The sequence below is a fragment of the Macaca thibetana genome, chromosome 8, assembly GCF_024542745.1.
Source record: "Macaca thibetana thibetana isolate TM-01 chromosome 8, ASM2454274v1, whole genome shotgun sequence".
Classification (NCBI taxonomy): domain Eukaryota; kingdom Metazoa; phylum Chordata; class Mammalia; order Primates; family Cercopithecidae; genus Macaca; species Macaca thibetana.
In genome coordinates this window covers 94,106,961-94,131,773 of record NC_065585.1, presented here as the reverse complement: position 1 = coordinate 94,131,773, position 24,813 = coordinate 94,106,961, and the positions used below count along the sequence as shown (strand labels likewise).

Here is a 24,813-nt window from a genome sequence, read left to right as displayed (position 1 = left end):
ACAAATGCTGAAACATTTAAAATACAATAAAATGCATCAAAAGTGTCTGAAGGCAGAGAGACAAAAATTATAATTACCTCAAAAGTGTTCATTGTTTCTGTTCCTTAGAGAACGTTGGATTAAAGCTGAAGTTCTCTGAAGTGCAAAATCCAACTAAGAATAGAGTTCATCGATTGCTCATCAGTGTGCATGCTTTGAGTTCTTTTGTAGGCGTAATGGTGGAGGGACAACGTGAAATACTTGAGTGTATTGTTAGTAAATAATGGTCTGACAGTTTCTTAAACAGGTGCTAGTATCTGAGGAAAAGGAGATCATACCCAACTCCAGTTTTCTGAAACAATTGCCAAATGGCTAATGAGATAGCTTTTCGGGGGATATGGAGTCTTGCTCGGTCACCCAGGCTGGAGTGCAGTGGCGTGATCTTGGCTCACTGCAACCCCTAGCTCGCGGATTCAAGCAATTCTCCTGCCTCAACCTCCTGAGTGACTGGGACTACAGGCACATGCCACCATGCCCAGCTAATTTTTTTTTTTTTTTTTTAAATTTTAGTAGAGATGGGGTTTCACCATGTTGCTCAAGCTGGTCTTGAACTCCTGAGCTCAGGCAATCCACCCACCTCGCTCTCCCAAAGTGTTAGGATTATAGGCGTGAACCAGCGTACCCGGCCAACTGTGTATTTTTAGTAAAGCTACTCATATAATTAGAATAAGAAAAGAAAGAAGGAAAGAAAGAAAAGAAAAGAAGGAAAGGAAGGAAGGAAGGAAGGAAGGAAGGAAGGAAGGAAGGAAGGAAGGAAGGAAGGAAGGAAGGAAGGAAGGAAGGAAGGAAGGGAGGGAGGGAGGGAGGGAGGGAGGAGGGAAGGGAGGAAGAAAGGAAGGAAAGGAGGAAGGAAGGAGAGAGAAAGAAAGAGAGAGAGAGAAAGAAAGAGAGAGAGAGAGAAAAAGAAAGAAAGAAAGAAAGAAAGAAAGAAAGAAAGAAAGAAAGAAAGAAAGAAAGAAAGAAAGAAAGAAAGAAAGAAAGAAAGAAAGAAAGAAAGAAAGAAAAAGAGAAAAGGGGAGGAGGGGCAGGGAAGGCATGGAGGGGAGGAAGGAAAGGAAGGGAGGGAAGGAGGGAGGGAGGGAGGAAGGAAGGAAGGAAGGAAGGAAGGAAGGAAGGAAGGAAGGAAGGAAGGAAGGAAGGAAGGAAAAAGAAAACTGCCTCAACAAATCAACTTTGTCTATTCTCTATCTGTACACTAATATAACTTTTATCATAGTAATAATACAACACATATTTATATATTCTTACTTAGACTTAAATTATTTTCTAACCACTCTCCAAGTAGCTACATGATCTTTAAAATCCTCTCTTTAAAAATAGCCATTTAAACATTAGAACATAATGCAGTTTATTATAATAGTTTAAAAGGATAATTTTAAAGGAAACAATAAACATTATGTTTAGCTCTATCAACATATACAAACACTCAATATTTTATATCTCTTTGTTATAATTTTTGACAACGTTAAGATTATGCAATTCGTGATCTGTTTTTTTTTTTTGTATAAAAATATGTCTTGAGATTTTTTTTCTATGGCAGTTAATGTTCCTCAAAAACACCGATAACTTTTTGATAGATTTTATCTATTCCATCATTTGCCCATACTCATTGAGTCCACTTTAAAATTTTACATTTAGTTTTTTGCCCCCACTTGTTTCTTGCTACCAGGCATATCACAACAATCATTATCTGAATGATTTAATAGGAAATTAAATGTTTGCTGTGTACCAGGTAACCTCAGTACTTGTTATGTGGCTGAGAAAAACGCAGAAAAAGCTACTGCTTTCATTGCACTTGCATTTTATTAAGTGGTATGATGTTAAGTAAATCAGTAAAGAAGACAAAAATAGTAAGTAAATAAATGAGGCAAAATAATAATATGTAGGAAGGACTGATGTTTGCTCAGAGACTTGTATGCAAAGTCTTATTTCCTTTATTCTAAATTCTGAGCTTTGGGAATCCCGTGTGGAAAAATATTTTAACATATTCAAGATATTAAATCCATATGTCCAAATTGTCTCCTACAAAAGTCACCCTAACTTATGTTGCCATCAGAAGTGTCTAGGAGAGTGCCTGTGTATTTATATTCTGACCAAATTAAAATCAAAGACTACTTCTCATTTTAACTTTCTATATAAAATTTTCTCTAAGACTTAGTTTACTTGAATTTTTAAAAATATTTTAAGTTCTGGGATATAGGTGCACAACGTACAGGTTTTTTACATAGGTATACATGTACCATGGTGGTTTGCTGCACCTATCCACCCATCATCTGGGTTTTAGGCCCTGCATGTATTAGATATTTGTCCTAATGCTCTCTCTCCCCTTGCCCCCAACCCCCCAACAGGCCCCGGTGTGTGATGTTCTACTTGGGAAAATGTTTACATAGGTTAGCGAGGCCAGGAGATAAGTATTCTCAGACATCAAATACAATGTAAATCTACCTTCAGTTGTTGTTTGTGATTAAGGAAGTCCCCTCCCATTAATAAGTACAATGCTGGTGCTTTATGCTTTGTGGCTTGACATTAGACATATAAAACCATCCTTTAAGCATCCCTTTTCCCAAAGGAAAATTTCATGTAGCATAAGAACAGAGGAGTGGCTACTAGATTCAATGCTCAATGGATTATTTTCCTGCATGCAGATTGCATTCTGCCCTTCTCCTGTTTCAGGATCACTGGTTGGAAAATAATTTGCTTGATAAGGAAGCCAGTCAGATAGGTGGGGCTGGTGAGCAAATCAGAAGGGGCGTCTTCTACAGCCCAGCCCTCTCCTGCCATGAGGTACCAGTTCTGATGCAATCTGTGCAAGTTGTAGACTCTGCCTCCAGAAAGGGATCCCTCAGATGAGGCTAATTAAAAGTCAGATTTGAATATCTGGATCACAGAAGAACTGTCCTGTGACCATTAATCAGGAAAATCCTGTCCCTTCTGATGTGTTAATAATGAAGCTACACCAGTAATAACAAAAATGAAACAATAAGGTTGATCTGGTATATACAGCTTATATGTATATGCCAGGTATTGTCCTAAGTGCTTAGTATATGAATTCAGTTTATATTTACAGCACCACTATCTGTCAGTTATTGTTATTCCCATTTTAGAGATTTAGAAACTAAGGCATAAACCAGTAGAAGTAAATAGCCTAAGGCCACATAGCTAGTAAATATTAGAGCTAAAGATATGAATCTTGCAGTGTCTCAAAATTCTGTGCTCTTGCACATGATACTACACTGTCTCTGTCTCTCAGTGTAAATATTGATAATTTGGGGGAAAAAAATGGGAGCCAGAGAGCCGGCCTGGTACTGATGAGAGAGCAAAGATTTCAGAAAAAGAGGAACTTGGCAACAAATGCCACTTCTATTACTAAAACATTACCCTTTATGAGTGTATTGGGCACTACGAACTTCAGTTCTTCATCTGTGAAATGCAGCTATTGATGCAGAGGGTGCTGTGAAGATTAGCAATTGGTTAACTGATTTGTGAATGCATTTTTGTCTGTTAATTCATATTATAGTTACTTCGAGTACCTTCTATGTGCCAAGCACTCCACTAGGTATTAAGGATCAATACAACAGTACAAGAGAGTTGAACTCACAAAAATTCCAGCTGATGAAGGAGTTTAGGAAGGGCATTTTGGAGGAGAACTTTAATGAATGGAAACCTAAGTGACTGTGAAAGGGCTCCACAGAGGAACATGTGTCATGGGAGGGGTTGGAGTTCAGCCAGTAGGAAGGGAAGAGCAACCTGGCACAAGGAATAATGTGTAAACTTGCCCAGAGCTACAAAGAAGTGTGTGTCCTTTCAGCAATGCAAACAAGTTGGGTATGAGGTTGCTGTTAGTGTTTGCATGGAACAGATCATAGGAAAAGGCCTTAATAAAGCACATGAACTTTATCTGAGGAACAAAGGACAGCCACTAAAACATGTCAAGCATGGGGAGGGACTGAGCTTGCCCATTTAAAAATCCTCCTCAAATGCAACGTGAGATGGAGTTGAAGGGGTTGGAGGGGAGTGCTCCTGGGGCATCTTCTGGTCAACAAGGGCGTGGACAGCGGGCTAGGAAGAGTGAGGCAGAGGAGTTGGGCCTGAACAGATAGTGCCGGTGCCCTCACAGTAGCCACTTACCTGCATAGAACAGCCCTCTTGCACAACTCTGGTTTGACTTGTTTTGCTCTGACTCTAGCCTGAGCTGTAGCTCCCTAACACGGCACTGTAGCGGGGCATGGCTGGAAAAAAAGACAACACGCATTTTCAATTACAGACTAAAATCTCAAGAAAGCCTTTAATTCTTCCTTTTGTTAGGTCATATTTTCTTAGCCTATTATCTTGCCTAATCTACTGGAACTTATATTAAACCTTCTTCATTCTTTTTTGAAATTAATATATACTTTCCATTCTCACTTTTAGGTAATGATCCTAATTCGTACATGAAAACTCTCTCAGCATTGCAAATGCCTCCTGGCAGCCCTATCCTGACAGATAACTATCCTTGCTCTTATCTAATACTAAGCCTCCCATTGGGTCATAGATCTTATCCACTCGACATAAACAGCAATTCTATCCTGATGACTCCAAATGCATATGTTCTGCCCAGAGCTTATTCCTGAACTCTAAGTATTCAACAGTTTATATTTCTGCCTGCTGACATACCTAATAGAAATGTCCATGTTACATGTCCAAAATATAGAGTCAACAATTGGAGAGAATGTAAAGAAACATGGAAATTAGAGAAAAGAGAAAAACAAAAGCAAAACCTAGAGTTTGGCTAATTTTTAGGAACTCATGGCAATTAGCTGAGATGATACTAAGTTATAGCATGGAGTACATTTTAGCATTAGAGACCTCTGGTGCCTGCCAACAGGGGTGTGTTGAGCTGTTAGGGAAACTGTCATTTATTTAACTTTGGTACTTTAGAAATTAAGAAAATGAAAAACTAGGAATATAAAATTAGGCATGAAAGTGAATATATATCAAGAATGAGAAAAGTTCGTGATGCAGAATAAAGTTGGCAGATACCACAAACATTGAAAATCTATGAAAAATACTCTATATTTGTAATAAATTCACTAAGACACCTATTGAGTACTTTTTCTCCTATATTTTTGGAGGCTGCGTATTCTTTGATCGCCTGTTTGAATAAAAAGGATATTGTAAACCAGTGTCTATGGAAAAAAGAAGTAGACCCCCCTGCATCTTACCTTCATCTCTCTGGGCACCAAGGTCACCTGCCTTCTAGAGGACACCCAAGGTCCCTAGCCCAGGGACAGCTCCCAATGGAACTTAGGTATCATCTTACAGCTGAATTCAGAAGTACAGTAGCAATGATGAGGTTCTTCCTAGTGAGGGGAAGCTAGGACCTAACTGCATGACTTGAAGCCCAAGTGTAGTAGTTGTTATGCTAACAGATCATACATGGGAAACATAGAAGAGGAGTGAAAGGAATGTCTCTCTTCATTCATAACAGATGAGCAGTGTATCATTCGTATAAAGATGCACTCTCTATCATTTGGCCAGGAAACCCATAAAAAGTGGACCATCGTTTTGTTTGTAGGTATTCAACACCTGCCTGTTTCAGAGCTAGCATTAGATTTAGCAAGAACAAGTCTTTGGATGATAAAGATTATTTTTTAGTTTTCATGATACTGTTTTTCAGCCTGACGTTACAAATAAGTTTAAATTTTTGATAAAATATACATAGTGAGCAATATAGTCACACTGATATTCATCTAAAATCATTTTTAGAAAAAAGAAGAAGACATGTCTGGTAGGGTTGAATGAGGAGGGTACTCAGAGTGAATGCAGGTGGGAGATGGGGAAGGAGAAAGAGGGATTGATCAACTAAGTAGATATGTTATATGGAAGGTGAAATGGGAACCTTATTTCTCACTGTTAGAGATGAGAGTCATAAATACAGAAAGAAAGAAGCCGAGAATAAATTCTGTAGTATTGGATTACAATTAGAAATATTGGTATGCAGTCTCAGTTTGCAGTGTGGTGTGTGTGTGTGTGTCTGTGTATGTATGCGCATGTATATGTGTCCAGCTGTACCTTACTCTGTCCCCAAAATATCTGGGGTCAGAGAGTTCTTAATAGCAAGGAGCACACTCAGCAAAGCTCTCCACTTCTCAATATTATTCTCAATTGCAAAAAGCCAGAACTCTATAGAGAAATGTTTGATGACTCGGTTGTGGCACAGAAAGTCAAAGATGAGGCTAAGTCATATTACTGTGCTAGGAAATAAGGAGGTGTTCAAAGAATGAGGGAGATAGATCAAAAGACATAAAAGCAACTTTCAAGAGCATCTATTGGGCAAATTCGGGACAAACTGAGCAATTCTGGGATAAAATAAATGCTAGCAATGGATTGTAACTCAACAAATAAAATAGGAAAACATTAAGTCTATCTTCATAAAAATAAAGAAGTGAAAAATTTAACAAGGGACAAAGAACATACTTAGTTTCAAAGTACCTCCTCACAAAGAACTTACTGTAATTATCAAAGAAGAAAGGAGAACTTTACAGGGCACAAACGTGACAGCATTGCCTTAACAAATTGATGAAAGTGAACACTTCATTAATGCAACACATCAAAAATTATGCATGTCTGATAGGGTGATAGACTATCATAATTAGCAAAATAGCAGGTTCATGACATTCCCACTAGAGCTGGGTATAAATGAAATCTAACTAGGAGGAAACATCTATCTAATGCAATATAAAGGAGACACCAATGTAATCTAACCAAATCTAATGTGATTTAACCTATTCTAGTCCTGAGAAAATCTCCAACAAACCCAAGTGAGACACGTTTTATATAAAATAAATGTCGTATTTTCTTCAATAGTGTCTAAGTCATTAAAGTTAGGAAAAGATTAAGGCATTTTTTTCCCACTGAAGGCAAGTAATATCATAGAACAACCACATGCAGCAGAGGGTTCTGAACTGGTGAGTCATTAATGAAGCCCAAGGACTAGACCACATCAGAGTCCGTGCTTTGATGGTTGCATTGTGTTTCAGTAGGTGAATGCTCTAATGTTCTTGTTTGCAGAAGGTACACACACACTAAAGTATGAGAGTGGGAGGTAATGAGGTATCACATTGGTAGTTAACAAATAGTTCAGAAAATATTTGTAATTCACTTGCAAATGTTCTTTAAATCTGATTGTATTAAAAATTATTCCATGTCAGGAGTTTCTATATAAACAGCAATGCAAAACAAGCAAACAAGGAAAAGCGAACCTGCCTCATATAGAGACAATGCAGTAGATTAGTATAGAAATCCCTAAAGGCTACCAGGCTTGTACAACGTTCTAAGACAGTGCTAAAATTGTGCTCAAATTAAGAATAGATAAGAATCACTTGGACTCAGGAAGGGGAACATCACACACAGGGGCCTATCATGGGGAGGGGGGAGGGGGGAGGGATTGCATTGGGAGTTATACCTGATGTAAATGACGAGTTGATGGGTGCAGCACACCAACATGGCACAAGTATACATATGTAACAAACCTGCACGTTATGCACATGTACCCTACAACTTAAAGTATAATAATAATAAATAAATTTAAAAAAATAAAAATAATAAAAAAAAATAAAAAATAAACTTGTATCCTGCAAAAAAAAAATACATTATTGAAGGACATTTTTAAATATCAAATCTGAGGTATTATTTTTCATATAGCATTATTACAGAAAATCAGAGTCAAAATAATTCCATTAAAACACTTTTCTAGGAATGTAATTTGCCATGAATAAAAGGCCTTTGTTGTTACCAATGAATAGGAAGTGTTCCTGTTCTGCACTACTAGCCCATGTCTTATAAAAGTAAAATAAAATGTACATTCCTCCTTCTACTTTCAGAAGCTTCACTAACCTCAATGCCTTAATCGACGTTCCTCTGGTAATCACGTATTTTCTGCTACCATTACCCAAAAAAATCAATGTGCATGAAGTGGGAAATAAATAAAATATTTTGAGTTATTGCAGCCAGGAAAAAAATCTTTAATAGTATCACAAATGAAATGTAATCATTGCTTTCGGTCTGCGTGATCCAAGGCCTGATTCCGATACAGCGTTATGTCCATCGAGATACTAAAGGACCCCTCTCACTGCACAAGAATCATAGCTTTCACCAGAAATACACCCCCCACCACCACCAAAAAAAAAAAAAAAGAAAAGAAAAGAAAGTGAGCAAGGATCTGAACTAAGGCAAAGTAGAGACCCTGTTGGAATTCAGAATCTTGGACTAGCAGACAGATGAGGAACACAGCCTGGTTCTCACCTACTGAGCCAATATCCTCAAAGCAGACAAATGCAGTTACAAGTTGGTAGCCATCTGTAACAGCAGAAGCACATACAATTTAAACAAAAGCTAGCTTGAGTTAGAGCCCCAGAACCAATATGTTCACAGATAAATCTAAGGTCACAGTGCAAGCCATTGTAGGTAACGGTTGGTAGGAACAATAGATTTGCAGAAGGGCCATGTATGACATACAAATAAATAAAGGTATTTCCTTTGTTATCACAAAGATGAGCACACAAAAAGAGGCTATGTGAAATAAGCAGACTGAGAATAAAAAGGACTTCTAGAAATAAGTAAAACAATAAAAAAAAAAGAATAGATAAGAAGAAATAATACCCAAAATAAGTAGAATAAATAAACATATAAATAGAAAAAATAACTTAAAAATTAAAATAATGCAATAATTACATCTTCAATAAATACTGTGTGAATTTATAATTCTTATATTTTGATATCAAATATATATTTTCCCATGCCCTGTATTTACTATATTTGTCATTGAAAAGTTAAATCTAATATTATTATTTCTTTTATCACAACTGCTTACATTTTTAATAGAAAAGAGATGGCCCAAATTAGACTATGTTTCTTATAATATGGTTTAAAATAAAAGCAAAATAAATCAAAATATAAAAATACAGAAATGTATATTATATACATAAATTAAGATATAACAGAAGATAAGACATGATATAAGAGTATATTGATATCATTATTAGGCAAATGCTAAAAGTTTGGGAGAGTTAAAAATATTTCCAGCAGACTATAATTTATGTGAAGAATCATTTTACAGTAGAATTTTATGTCAGTGGCAGGTATTAGTAGAAACTCTTGTAAGAACACCAAAGTAAACACTTTTTTAAAAAGTTACATTTTAGGGTGGCCATTTGTCTTTATCTGTTTTCTGTTGCTACAACTGAATACCACAGTCTGAGTAGTTTATAAGGAATAGAGTTTTAACTATTAGCTCTTGGGTCTGGAGGCTGGGAAGTCCAAGAGCGTGATATCTCCATGTGGTGACAGTCTACCAGTTGTGTCATAACATAGAGGGAAGCATCACAAGGAGAGAGAGCAAGCATAGTAGCTGAGGTCTTTTTCTTCTCTTTATAAAGTTACTAAACCCATCACAGAGCCCCATCCTGATGACCTTATCTAATTCTAATTGCCTTCCCCAAGTCCCTACCTCTTTTAAATATATAAATTTGGTTAAGTTTGCAACACATACAATTTTGGAGACATGTTCAAACCATAGTACCATCTTAGTAAAAAGAGGTGTCTCTGCATTTTCTGACTACATTTATATCTATTTTCATTTTTAAAATAATTTTTCTTTAAAAGTTTATTGATTGCTTTACATTTTATTAAGTAATTTAAAATTAATATGGTTCTTTTTTTACGGTAACATTTTAGAATTAAAATAGCATAAAAAGTTTAGTCCTTTCCTAAACTACAAGCTTCTGAAAATATGTTTTTAGTTTTTCCTCTGATAATAGAACTTTAATTCCGTGGTGATTTTTAAGAGACGTTATAGGCTGTGCACTTAGGTTTTAGTGTTGCTGCTCTGGGTGAGAGCTAAGGTGCAGCCGTTCCTTGTTCTGTTTATGAATATGCCAGAGAGAACACATCAGAAGGAAGTCACTGCCATCCCAAAGCTAATCCCAGCAACTTCAAATCCAGCTTCCTGTCTTAAAAGTATAATAATCATCATTGATTAAAAACATAATTTTATTTTTTATTTTTGTTATATAATAACATTTTCTTCGGTTTATTTATATTTTATCACATATCCTTTTGTGAAAGTGACTCCTATAAATTCCCCATCTGTTATATAAAGTGCTTATTTCCCTTTTACCAAGACATCTTTCAAGTGTCAAGTATTAATTAATTAAATCTCATGTTTCAAAATTTGTTTCATTGACCAATTTTTGCTCTTAAAAGTCCAAAGACATTATTGTTTCATACTCTTTTCTTGTTTTCTTTTCTTTTCCAAGGAGAGGTTTCTGATTCTTTTAGTTAGTTCTTGTCTAGTGATACCTATGTTCTTTATCTTTCTCACATTATTATTATTATTGTTATTATTATTTTGCTTTAAGTTCTGGGATACATGTGCAAAATGTGCAGATTTCTTACCTAGTTATACATGTACCATGGTGATTTGCTGCACCTATTGACCTGTCCTCTAAAGTCCCTCACCTGACTCCTAATCCCGCAAGAGACCCTGGTGTGTATTGTTCCCCACCTTGTGTCCATGTGTTCTCATAATTCAACTCCCATTTGTGAGTGAGAACATGCTGTGTTTGGTTTTCTGTTTCAGTGTTAGTTTGCTGAGGATGATGACTTCCAGCTTCATCCATGTCCCTGCAAAGGACATTATCTCATTTCTTTTTATGGCTCTGTAGTATTCCATGGTGTATATGTACCACATTTTCTTTATTCAGTCTATCATTGATGGGCATTTGGGTTGGTTCCATGACTTTGCAATTGTAAATATTGCTGCAGTAAACAAACGTGTGCATGTATCTTTATAATGGAATGATTTATAACCCTTTGGGTATACACCCAGTAATAAGATTGCTGGGTCAAATGGTATTTCTGTTCTAGATCCTTGAGGAATTGCCTCATTTTGATCCAAAATGGTTGAACCAATTTACATTCTCACCAACAGTGTAAAAGCATTCCTATTTCTCCACAGTCTCTCCAGCATCTATTGTTTCTTAACTTTTTAATAATCACCATTCTGACTGACATGATATGGTATCTCATTGTGGTTTGATTTGCATTTCTCTAATGATCAGTGATCTTGAGCATTTTTTTTTTCATATGTTTGTTGTTGGCCACATAAATGTCTTCTTTTGAGAAGTACCTGTTCATATCTCCTGCCCACTTTTTGATGGGGTTGTTTTTTTTTTTTTTTTTTTTCTTGTAGATTTGTTTAAGTTCCTTGTAAATTCTGGATATTAGACCCTTGTCAGATGGGTAGGTTGCAAAAAATTTCTCCCATTCTGTATGTTGCCTGTTCACTCTGAGGATAGTTTCTTTTGCTGTGCAGAAGTTCTTTAGTTTAATTAGATCCCATTTGTCAATCTTGGCTTTTGTTGCAATTGCTTTTTGCATTTCTGAGATGAATTCTTTGCTCATGCCTATGTCCTGAATGGTATTGCCTAGGTTTTCTTCTAGGGTTTTTATGGTTTTGGGTTTTACATTTAAGTGTTTAATCTATATTGAGTTAATTTTTGTTTAAGGTGTAAGGAAGGGGTCCAGTTTCACTTTTCTGCAAATAGCTCACCAGTTTTCCCAGCATCATTTGTTAAATAGGGAATCCTTTTCCCATTGCTTGTTTTTGTCAGTTTTGTTGAAGATCAGATAGTTATAGATGTGCAGTATTATTTCTGAAGTCTCTGTTCTGTTCCATTGGTCTATATGCCTGTTTTGGTACCAGTATCATGCTGTTTAGGTTACTGTAGGCTTGTAGTATAGTTTGAAGTCAGGCAGTGTGATGCTTCCAGTTTCATTGTTTTTGCTTAGGATTGTCTTGGCTATACGGGGTCTTCTTTGATTCCACATGGAATTTGAAGTAGTTTTTCCTAATTCTGTGAAGAATGTCAATGGTACTTGGATGGGAATAGCATTTAATCTATAAATTAATTTGGGCAGTGTGGCCATTTTCACAATATTGATTCTTCTTATCCATGAGGATGGAATATTTTTCCATTTGTTTGTGTCCTCTCTTATTTCCTCTAGCAGTGATTTGTAGTTCTCCTTGAAGAGGTCCTTCACATCCCTTGTTAGCTGTATTTCTAGGTATTTTATTCTCTTTGTAGCCATTGTGAATGGGAGTTCTTTCATAATTTGGCTCTCTGCTTGTCTATTGTTGGTGTAAAGGGATGCTTGTGATTTTTGCAAATTGATTTTGTATCTTGAGACTTTGCTGAAGTTGCTTATGAGTTTAAGGAATTTTTTTGCTGAGATGATTGGATTTTCTAAATATAGAATTATGTCATCTGCAAAAAGAGACAATTTGCCTTCCTCTGTTCCTATTCAAATACCCTTTATTTCTTTCTCTTGCCTGATTGTCCTGGCCAGAACTTCCAATACTATGTTGAATAGGAGTGGTGAGAGAGGGCATCCTTGTCTTATACTGGTATTCAAAGGGGATGCTTCCAACTATTGCCCATTCAATATGATATCCTCTGTGGGTTTGTCACAAATAGGTCTGATTATTTTAAGATATGTTCCATCAATACCTAGTTTATTCAGAGTTTTTAACATGAACTGATGTTAAATTTTATCAAAGGCCTTCTCTTCATCCACTGAGATAATCATGTGTTTTCTGTCATTCTGTCAATGTGATGAGCACATTTATTGATTTGTGTATGTTGAACCAGGTTTGCATCCCAGGGATGAAGCAGACTTGATCATGGTGGGTAAGTTTTTTGATGTGCTGCTGGATTCAGTTTGCCAGTATTTTATTGAGGATTTTGCATCAATATTCATCAGGGTTATTAGCCTGAAGTTTTCTTTTTTTATTGTGTCTCTTTCCAGTTTTGGTATCAGGATGATGCTGGCTTCATAAGATGAGTTAAAGAGGAGTCCCTCCTTTTGGATTGTTTGGAATAGTTTCAGAAGGAATGGTACTGGCTCCTTTTTGTACCTCTGGTAGAATTCAGCTGTGAATCTGTCTGGTCCTGGGGTTTTTTTGGTTGGTAGGCTATTAATTACTGCCTCAATTTAGTAACTTGTTATTGGTCTATTCAGGAATTAGACTTCTCCTGATTTAGTCTTGGGAGGGTGCATGTGTCCAGGAATTTATTTATTTTTCTAGATTTTGTAATTTATTTGTGTAGAGGTATTTATAATATTCTGTGATGGTAGTTTGTATTTCTGTGCGGTCAGTAGTGATATCCTCTTTAAACTTTTTTTGTGTTTATTTTATTCTATTCTCTTTTCTTCTTAGTTTAGCTGGCAGTCTATTTTGTTAATTTTTTCAAAAAAATAGCTCCTGGATTTATTTATTTTTGGAGGGCTTTTGTGTCTCTATCTCCTTCAGTTCTGCTCTGACCCGAGTTATTTCTTGTCTTCTACTAACTATTGAATTACTTTGCTCTTTGCCTCTCTAGCTCATTTAATTGTGATGTTAGGGTGTAGATTTGAGATATTTCTAGTTTTCTGATGTGGGCATTTAGTGCTATAAGTTTCCCTCTTAACACCGCTTTAGCTATGTCCCAGAGATTCTTGTACATTACATCTTTGTTCTCATCTGTTTTGAAGAGCTTCTTGATTTCTGCTCTAATTTCATTATTTAACCAGGAGTCATTAAGGATCAGGTTGTTCAATTTCCATGTAATTGTGTGTTTTTGAGAGAGTTTCTTAATCCTGAGTTCTAATTTTATTGCAGTATGATCTAAGAGACTGTTTGTTATGATTTCAGTCTCTTGCATTTTCTGATGAGTGTCTTGCTTCCACTTATGTGGCTGATTTTATAATAAATACCAAGTGGCATTGAGAATAATGTATTTTCTGCTGATTCTGCTGATTTGAGGTGGAGAGTTCTGTAGATGTCTATTAGGTCCACTTGATCCAGAGCTGAGTTCAAGCCCTGAATATCCTTGTTAATTTTCTGTCTCATTCATCTGTCTAATATTGACAGCTGAGTGTTAAAGTCTCCTATTATTGTGTGGCAGTCTAAGTCTCTTTGTGGTTCTCTAAGAACTTGTTTTATGAATCTGGGTGCTCCTGTATTGGGTGCATGTTTATTTAAGATAGTTAGCTCTTCTTGTTGCATTGATCCCTTTATCATTATGTAATGCTTTTCTTTGTCTTTATTAATGTTTGTTGGTTTAAAGTCTGTTTAGTCAGAGACTAGGATTGCTAACCCTACTTTTTTTTTTTGCTTTCCTCGGTAAATTTTTCCCTGGTAAATTTTCTTCCATCCCTTTGTTCTGAGTCTATGTGTGTCTTTGCATATTCTGTATTCATGGTTCTCCTGAATATAGCACACTGATGGGTCTTGACTCTTTAATCCAGTTTGACAATCTGTGTCTTTTAATTGGGTCATTTTGCCCATTTACCTTTAAGGTTAGTATTATTGTGTATGAATTTGATCCTGTCATCATGATGTTATCTGATTATTTTGCCCATTAGTTGATGCAGTTTCTTCATAGTTTATATTTTGGTGTGTTTTTGCAGTGGCTGGTACCTGTTTTTCCTTTCCATATTTTGTGCTTCTTTTGGGAGCTCTTGTAAGGCAGGTCTGGTGGTAATGAAATCTCTCAGTATTTGCTTGTCCAGAAAGGATTTTATTTCTCCTTTGTTTATGAAGCTCAGTTTGGCTGGATATGTAAGAATGTTGAATATTGGCTCCCAATCTCTTCTGGATTGTAGAGTTTCTTCTGAGAGGTCCACTGTTATTCTGATACGCTTCCCTTTGTAAGTGACCTGGCCTTTCTCTCTGGCTGTCCTTAGCAGTTTTTCCTTCATTTCAACCTTGGAAAATCTGATGAGTATGTGTCTTGGGGTAGATCTTCTCATGGAGTATCTTAGTGGTGTTCTCTGTATTTCCTGAATTTGCATGGTGGCCTGTCTTGCTGGGTTGGGGAAGTTCTCCTGGATATTATCCTGAAGTGTGTTTTCCCATTTATTTCCATTCTCCCTGTCTCCTTCTGGCACTCCAGATTTGGACTTTTTACGAAGTACCATATTTCTCGGAGGATTTGTTCATTCATTTTCATTCATTTTTCTCTGTTTTTTTTCTGTATGTCTTATTTCAGCAAGGTGGTCTTCAAACTCTGATATCCTTTCTTCCACTTGGTTTTTTGGCTATTGATCCTTCTGTATGTTTCACGAAGTTCTCGTACTGTGTTATTCAGCACCATCAGTTCATTTGTGTGTATGTTCCTATCTAAACTGGTTACTCTAGTTAACAGTTCCTCTAACCTTTTATCAAAGTTCTTAGCTTCTTTGCATTGTGTTAAAACACACTCCTTTAGCTCAATGTAGGTTTCTGATTCTTTTAGTTTATTCATATCTAGTGGCACATATTTATTGTCTTTCTCACATTATTATGTTTTAAATAATGTCATTTGCACTCCATTTTTTATGGCAGGTGTGAATAAAGCATGATTTTGTCAAAATACTTTTAAATAATATTATATTATTCTGCAATTTATCTTATAATTCTCAAAATGTTTGTTTATTCCTTTTGCTAAAAAAGTTATATTCTCACCACTTTTTTAAGACATTTCTAAAACAACGCAAGGTTCTTATTTAAGTCAAACAAGTATTTATCAGTAATGTGACTTGGTAATAGAAAGATTCAGTCACTTTATCTCATTAAGAATTTAATATGTACAAAGAAGCTATCTAATTCTGTTTTCCAATATTTGAAGTGAAAAAAATTCACACTTACATAAAATAAACCAACATCTTATCTTTGTCTCTCTCAAAATCTATTTTTGGGGTATTATTTCCTCATCAAAGTGAGTCTAAGAGCAATATGTTTATGAATGATTACAGATTTCCATGTTGCAGAAATCTGTTCTCCTTTAAGCTGAGTCAGAAGATAATCTAAATATTATACTGAAAATAAGCAGTAGAAAAGCATTGCTGTTTTAAATCCTAACATTTTAATTTACTGCAGTAATTTTAATAAAAATGTGAGAGTATAACTATATTAGGAAAATCTACCTATCATAGGCAAACAAATCTTTGTGAATTATGAATAAATTGAATGCTTAAAAATATTAAACTTAATAATGACTTATCTTCCATAATAATATCTGGTTAGTAAAATTTTATATGGAAACCCATAGCATAATATATCCTTAATGTAAGGAAAAAGCTAGAAAGTGGGTTTTGTTGCACAAATAATTTGGTGCCAATCTCAAGGATTCATCCCTTAGGATGATAATTATTTTTAATGCTCTATTTAGCTTAAATTCCTTCAGGTCTATTTCAGGTTTTTCAGTAACCTTTCTAGACTAAATATGCTTGGATCTCTGTTTACAGAAATGTTCTGCCTTGCAAATTTACATAGTGTATGATTGTAAAACTATTTGACCTTCCAAAACCTTGTATTATTGTTTTAAAAGTAAAAATATAATTTTAATGTCAGAAGAAGCCCAGGTGTCATCTGCTTCTGAAGCCTTCATCTACTACAGAATATTTTGGCATTTTTCCAACAGCCTTCAAATTGATTTAGAATATATTTCTGACGATACAGTGGCATAGATAGTTTGCAGTGCCAGTTTTCAATACATCATTTAACCACTAATGAAATTAACAATATTTTAGCTATCATGCATTATTTTATTAACAATAATAATATTGCCCTTAATAAGAACATATGGACACAGGGAGGGGAACAACACACACCAGGGCCTATTTGGGGAGGAGTACGAGGGGAGGGAACTTAGAGAACTGGTCAATAGGTGCAGCAAAACACCATGTCACATGTATACCTGTGTAAAAAACCTGTACTTTCTGCACACGTATGCTGGAACTTAAACTAAAATTTAACAAAAAAGGGACAAAAGAAAAGAATAATAATAATAATACTAGTGTTCTTGATATTTGTGCTATTATTTTCTTAGAATAACATCAAAATCTATGGTCAATATTGTTTCTTATAGAAACTCAGCAACATACATCAAACACTCTCTATCTCCTGTTACTTTATCTTTGCATATTTTAAATAATGGAATTGATATGTTCTACTGCTCAATATTCCTTTTTATTAAAAGTAGAGAAAATGAAGATTACAGATGTGCTCAGTAGCAAATGCTGAAATCCATAAGGACCCAACTTTTCTGGACCAAGTTGCTCTGTGTTCTTACTATATCCAGACAAGTTCTATTTCTGAAAAACGTGATTTTACAGGGCTGTAATGTTTACATTAAGTGTGTCAACATATTTATATTGTTTGAAATGGCTTTGGAGCAAGTCAAGTTTTTGAATATTTAAGGAACATAGGTACTTGATTTACTAACCTTAAGGTATACAATTTCATTGTTATTTGTTTTTGCCCTTCCAGCTTGGGGACTTTAAAATTTTGTCACGTATATGATTGAAGGAATGTTCAGCCAAACTTTATCTGAAATATTTCCTATTAACTCACATTTATGTAAATAATAAAATTAGAAGCATACAAAATTTACCTTTGGGATTATATCCCATAACTGGTTGACATTGTTCATAATTTTTTGTAAAACTATTGAGAAAAATTTTTATAGTGTTCCAATTCATTGTGATGAAGAGTAGTTGAGAGAGAAATAATGCACTCCTATGGAATGTTTGCTTTTCCAAGGATATATCTAAGGATATAGATAAGTAAACAGATACATACACAACTCTATGTGTATATGTGTGTTTTATCATTGTGTCTTGGAGGTATTGGTTATAATGGTTTTTAAATAATAGCTATATTTTTGATACTTTTTAAATCAAAACATGGAATAATATTCAATTTTGATGTAGTATTTTTACAGTATAACCTGTTAACTGTTTGTTCTGGATAACAGCCTGTGGACTTCATAGAAACTAAGACAAGTTTTCTGACTATATTTATGGCTACCATTTATTTCTGGAAATAATCTTATTTTTGTTTCCGTAAATGCATTTATACTTTAGTTATTCATTATGTACTAAGTATTACTTAGTTTTTGTATGTCTGATTAACATGGATTACTGGATTAGTTGGTCAAGAGAAAGAATAGTGATGTGTTAATAGAATGAACTAGCCTCATGTTACCTGAGCTTGAATTTTGGCCCCAATTAATATCAACAATACATCAATGGTATATTACCTTAATTATCTCCAGAATCCTCATCTTTAAATCAAGAATTCTCATTATAGCCACATTATAGGGTTAGTATTATGAATAAGTCTGTTTAAACTGAGCACTTTGTAAGCATTTAATACATTAGTGATTTCTCACTCTAAATTGCTTGTGGAATAGATGCTACCCTTGAAGTGATATCATTCATGCACACAATGGCAATTCCCTTATTTTTTATCCAGTGTCATTCTCACCTTTTCTGAATAACTTTGTGGCAATTCTGAAGATTTAGATTTATTTTACCTTTGTCCAAATAGGCATTCGAATGAGTTGTTCTTCCATCCTTGAAATCAAGGAACAGTCCTCTAAGCAAGTGCTTGCTTGACATTAAGAGAATGGATTTATTTCTCTGGTGGTGAGCTGACGTTTGATTATATTTGTAACTTTTGAAGATTGCTTTTCTCTGGGCATGGTATAAACTCAATTACAACTACACACAGTATGTAAAGGAAATTGAGAGTGTGTCAAGATCAGAAATAAGGCCTCTACTCAATGGTAGGTAATATGCAGATGCTTCTACTTGGGTAAGGGGAGCCTACATGGCCTCCCTTGAGCCTTCTGTTGCATGGAATCAAGAGCAGAAATGGACATATAACCTTGGCCTGTTAACCCTTAGAGTTCTCCTCTTTCTCCACTGCCCTCAGTCACCAGAAGTCTTCTGAGGATACTAATTGACTCCATCATGTACAATTCCTAAAACTTGCTGAATCATCTGCTTAGGTTGTATGTCAGTGAGAGAAAGAAGCCAGTCATCCAGTGCAGATAGCTTCTTCAAAAAGGATAGTGTATGTGACAAGCAATTTTACTGTAAAAACTTGCTTAATAAAACAAACTGAATGAATCAGATAATATTATCCTTTCTCCGCATTCTCACACTGAATCTGCAAATCATGTCAGGACTCTTGGTTCAGTACACTCTTTATGGGCTTCGGCCTCTTGACTTAGGGGCATATGGCTGATGAAGCTGTAGTTCATCAATACAAATTATGTGAATGGGATCAAAACACTAAGAATGCAATTTTCTAATTTTCTTATTGGACTTTAAGTGTTGCTCTTAGTAAGCATCATTTTCAGATTCTTTTTCTACTTGGAGAGGCTCTAAGCTTGCACACATTGAAATATATGAGAGCAAAGTGCTACAGATTAGAGCACAGTTACAGGATGATAGTGGCTCTGCCTACCATTTCTGCCAACACCCTTCAGAAGCAGTCTATCTCTATTGTTTTCCATTGTTTACTAGCCCCTAATCTGACCAATGGTCCTCAAGTGCCAACATCCTAGGGCCCTGGTGACATGGAAGCATTGGGCTGTGACCCTGGAATGAGAACAAAGGTGAGACCAGATCCAGGTATGTGCTCGCAGCTCCAACCCAGCTTAAAGATTTGCAGACAATAAATGACCTGTGGGTAAGCTGACTTCCCATCTGCATTGGGACTCCATCCCAATGACCGGGAGCACAGGTGTTTATTCACTAGAATAATGTAGAAACACAATGTAAATAAAACTAAACAAATACTTAAATTCCATTTTGTTTGGTTTATCTTCTCCCTTATACTTCTGTTTTAGGAGAAATGCTTTCAAATAAAGAAAAGTCATACCCATCTCAACAAAAGATTAAATGCCACAGAAAATATTTACTAATGGATCTGATAATTTTTGTACTAATATAATAAATTGTAGACATTAAAATTTTGTCAAATTTGAGTGCAGTAATAATAACCTATTTTGGTCAGAATACAAATTTGCTTTGTATTTACATAAGATTGGAATTATGCAGGTTACATGCTTACGTATTTTTGATGTTGAAGTATTAACTAATACATTGAACATTATAGAGCATATAGTTTTTTAAAATGTCATTTATGGAAAAGACTTACATACAAAAGGAGAGAGGGATGTGTTTTATTACATACATAAATAATGGCTCTGAGTTATACCATGTTCAATTATTTTCATAATCACTATTTTTCCAGTAATGTTAAGTCAATAAAAACATATTTCATTAGGGTATATGTACACATCACATCATTTTATATAGTTTAAAATTATTCATTTTTTTGTAGTTCTTATACATAATACATAACCTGTTTACTATTTAACTGAAATGTGTAAAACTGAGAGTGATGTTATTTTTGGATTGTAAGAGGAAATTTATTTTTGAAGTATTTTTTGAGTGTTGTACTATTTTGTAAAACAATGAGAGAGGAGGACCCAAAGCCTCATAATGAGCCAGCAATGCTAAGAATTCTTTGTCAAAACTCACTCGTTAGGAATTCCCAACCTATTTCCATCTGCCTTCCATTAAAAGGCATTTATATGCCAATGATTCTAAATTTATTCAGAGCTCTCCCTTGCATTTCAAACAAACGTTTTTAGTGCCTTCTGAATGATGCCACATGGATGTCTAATGAATACCTCAAACACAACCAACACAACATGTCCTCTGATTCTGCAGACACACACCTCAGTCAAGAGATGTTTCAACTTTTCTGTTGCTCTTGCCCAAGACCTTGGAGTCACTCTTGAAATCTTTTATCATGACCCATATCTAATACATCAGCAAAACATATCTGGAACCACTGTTGTGACACTGGTGTTAGAAACAAATGCTTGTTCCTTGGTGCCCTAAAGAAGAAATAGCACTCGAACATAAATTTAATTTTCTCAGCAAGGCAATTTTTACTTCTACAGAAGAGTGTGACTCGCAGATGGAGTAATGGCAAGAGCACACCTGGAGATGGAGGGGAAGGAGTTCTTATTCCTGATGCAGGTAGCCCCTACTGCTGTGTCATTCCCCTATTGGCTAGGGTTGGACCCTGCAGTCTAAGCTAATTCCTATTGGCTATTTTAAAGAGAGCAGGGGTACAAGCCGGAGTGGCAAGGTGGGTAGCTTGGTGGGAAGGGCAGTTACAGAACAGGTGACTCAGGATGATTCAGGTCACAGCAGGTGACCAGGGGTGACTCAGGTCAAAGCAGGTGACCAGGGGAAATGATGTGAATTACTGATTAGAGCTGGTGGGAAAGTTGTGAAACTAGAGGCAAGGGGGCAAAGAGAACCAGGAGGTTAAACTTTAAAATAGAGAATCAAAGAATAAGAGAGCTGAACATGCTGACATACTGATTCCTTGAAGAGAAACTTGGAGTTCACTATATCTAACCCTGGTCATCCTCGGCCCTCCACTGTCAGTCTCACATTTCCCACCTGGTTCCTGCTTTGACCTTTGCCTCCTATCAGTTTCCAGTTTGCCTCAAAGTAAAATACAAAGTTATCAGGGCCCTCTGTAAGAACACTCCCCCAAGACCCTGAGGCCTCCCCTGCCTGCTCTAGTCCTTTGCTACCCACCCAATAACTCAGACCAATTCCACTGTCCTGTTTAGGCATACACCGGCCCTAGGTCCTTTGAATTTGTTGCCTTCCTTTCCACATATCTTAAACAGTTTACCCTTTCACTTCATGCCTCTTCTCAAATGTTACCTCCTGAAGATCATTTTTCCTATTATGCTTTATAAATGCCAATGTCTCCAAGGCTAGTACTCCTTACTGCATTTAATTGGCTTTATCATTGCCTGACATATTATGATTAAGCATTTTCTTATTTGCTTTATGGTTTGTCTTTGTCCCACTAAAACCAAAGCTCTAGGAGATAGAGATGTCATCTGTTTTGCTTAGTGCTATGTCCCCACACTGGAACAGCAACTGGCACACAGCAGGAATGCAATCCATTTTTTGGTTGAATATCTACTATGGATATTTCTGTAGCCCCCCCAAATAAAACACTTTCTGAAATAGTAGTGAGTATATGCAGTCTTGAACTTCGCTTGAAAATATCTCCACAGTTGAAAGTTATTTGTATTTTTTTAAAAGAAAGAAATAACTATAGGCATGAATGGGGTGGGGATAGGGGGAAGACAGTATCTAATGGGACTGGGATGGAATGAGCATTCTGTAGTCCTGAGTCATTCTTTAGAAGAGGACTCAGAAGCCAGGCCAAAGATGATATCATCCATATTAATGAGTGCTAATTGAATAGTTTGGCCAAAACCTTCCTCTTCATCTGACAAAATGTGCAGGACTAATTGAAAACATTTTATGAGACATTTTGCTGCCAGATACCATTTCCCACAATGATCTGCACTTTTTACATCTCCCTAGGCAAGATACTAATATAGTATACTAAGGTATATAAATAGGAGAGCAATTTCAAGTGACACAAGTATTCCCTTTATATCCCATGGTGGTCAGATCCATATGAGTCCATTCTGCTACTTTATGGCTTTTACTACTTGAGGGATTTGGGAAAAGTGGAATAAGTTGCAGTGGAGGGACACTAAGATAATTAAATAGCTAAAACATAGCACCTGTGAGGAAGGTCCAATCATTTGCTTCATTTGATTTTATAAAGAGAAAGCTGAAAGGAGATTTCTTAATTGTCCTCAAGGACATAAAAGGTTACTTTTGAAAAAGTGGTGACCACCTGTTTTTAATAACAATTGAAGAAAGATTAGGAAAAAAATTAGTATAAGCTGCCATGTGAGGGTAAAGTTTTCAAAAAGGGAGACTGGAACATTGAAGAACAAATTCTACATACAAAGTATTAAAGATTAAGAATTATAATTTCATTCTTAGTAGATATTTAACTGTGGGTTTGTTTGAATTATTTTTTGGAGGCAGGACCAAATGACCAACCATAATTCCTAGTGTTTGTGATCCTCTGATAACCCCACTTATATAAACAAGTAGTATTTCCCCCTCACTGGGTAGCCATTTCTCTAGAAAACCACATGCTCTCTGTCTGTGTGTTTTCTAAGCATGAATTTGAGAACTTTTTTTATTATGATACAATTAGTCTAAGAGATAGAATATTAGAGTTAAAAGCTGGAAGATGAATCCTAGAACTACTAATCTTGGTTTGGATTTATCTCAGTAAGCAATTTTGAAAGTAATCTATTCAACAATATTATAAGAAATTAATTTTGTTTTGTGTATCTCTTGTTTGTTTGCTTTTCTGGTTCTAGGAATACTAATTTATGGTAGTAAAGTTTCTGTCTGTTTCAATAAAAATGTCTTAGCGAAAATTCTGTCTGATGTCAATCAAAATAATAATGAAAACTGATTTAAGTATATTAAATATAAAGTTCAAGAATGCAAATAAAATACAGTGATAAAAAGGGGTTTTATGATCATTACATTCTACATATGATCTATCCATATTTTAAGAAATTATCATATAAAAAATTATTTTCCCTTTGAAGTTGCACAGCATTTTCCCATATGTGCTACCTACCTTTACTCAAATTCACCTTTATTTAAATTAAAAAAAAAAATAGAGCTTTATTTCTCCCAGCCCAGTGGAAAGCTAAATCTAAGACATATTAAGTTAGTGAAAGAAATTAAGCCATGGTGTGTACACAGATTTAAAAAATAAATCAGTAAGGATACTATAAACAAAGGGGCGTGTTAGAAGAACAAAAGCATGGCTGTGGTCAATGTATTCTCTGCTTATGATAAACGTAGGAAAATAACCTTGCTTTTGCTCCAAGAGATTGGTTAATGTATTTGTTTCTGAATGAGGTAAATGCTAGTGAAATGAGAGACACTGCCAGAAAGAACTATGCCATTTAAACTACCAGTCCTCCAGGGTAATAATGGTGTCCAGGAGTTCATCCATTATCTACCTTATAAAAGCCCCTTTGCTCCCATAGATTTCCAAGCCTAAAATTGCTAATCTTTGAATATGTTTTCTAACTCTGATAATACAAAAAACTGTGGAAGGTGGTTATATTTTTTTAAAAATGTATTTTACCTGTAAATTTCAGAATCTCTGAGTTTTCAATATTTGAACTTGTCATTTGGCCTTTTCAAACCTTAATTTTCTCAAAGGCAGGAAGGAAAAGGAAATAATATCCATAAAAACATTTCATAATATAATAATATAATATAAATGATATTCTTCAAATAGAAAATACTATTGTTAACAGGAACAATAAATACATATCTATAGAGATCAGTATTTGTATTTATGCAGATATTTTAAGCTAGCATAGAATTCATACACTTTTTGGGCACACATACACATACAGCACATGATCTCTAGAGGTACACATACAGCACATGATCTCTATAGAATGGAGGAAGAGTCAGATTTATCTACATAGTACACAATTCTGGTGAGCCTGTTTTCACTTCAATGTGAATACTATTAGCTAATTGTGTTAAAAGATGAAGTCTTCTCGTCTCTGTATTATATACATTGTATTCTACCATGCAACATCACACAATATCAGACTGTATGTGTGTGTGTGCATTCTTTTTTATTTAATTTAATTTAATTTTATTTTATTATTATACTTTGAGTTCTAGGGTACATGTGCATAACGTGCAGGTTTGTTACATATGTATACTTGTGCCATGTTGGTGTGCTGTACTCATCAACTCGTCAGCACCCATCAACTCGTCATTTACATCAGGTATAACTCCAAATGCAATCCCTCCCCCCTTCCCCCTCCCCATGATAGGCCCCGGTGTGTGATGCTCCCCTTCCCAAGTCCAAGTGATCTCATTGCTCAGTTCCCACCTATGAGTGAGAACATGCGGTGTTTGGTTTTGTGTTCTTGTGATAGTTTGCTAAGAATGATG

General features: G+C 35.5%; 1 protein-coding gene across 8 annotated transcripts in view; it reads left to right on the top strand.

The window, feature by feature from the left end:
- Positions 1 to 24,813, top strand: part of SNTG1 (syntrophin gamma 1) — an 891,115-nt gene that overhangs the window by 745,087 nt on the left and 121,215 nt on the right. The gene's annotated exons all lie outside the window — the stretch shown is intronic.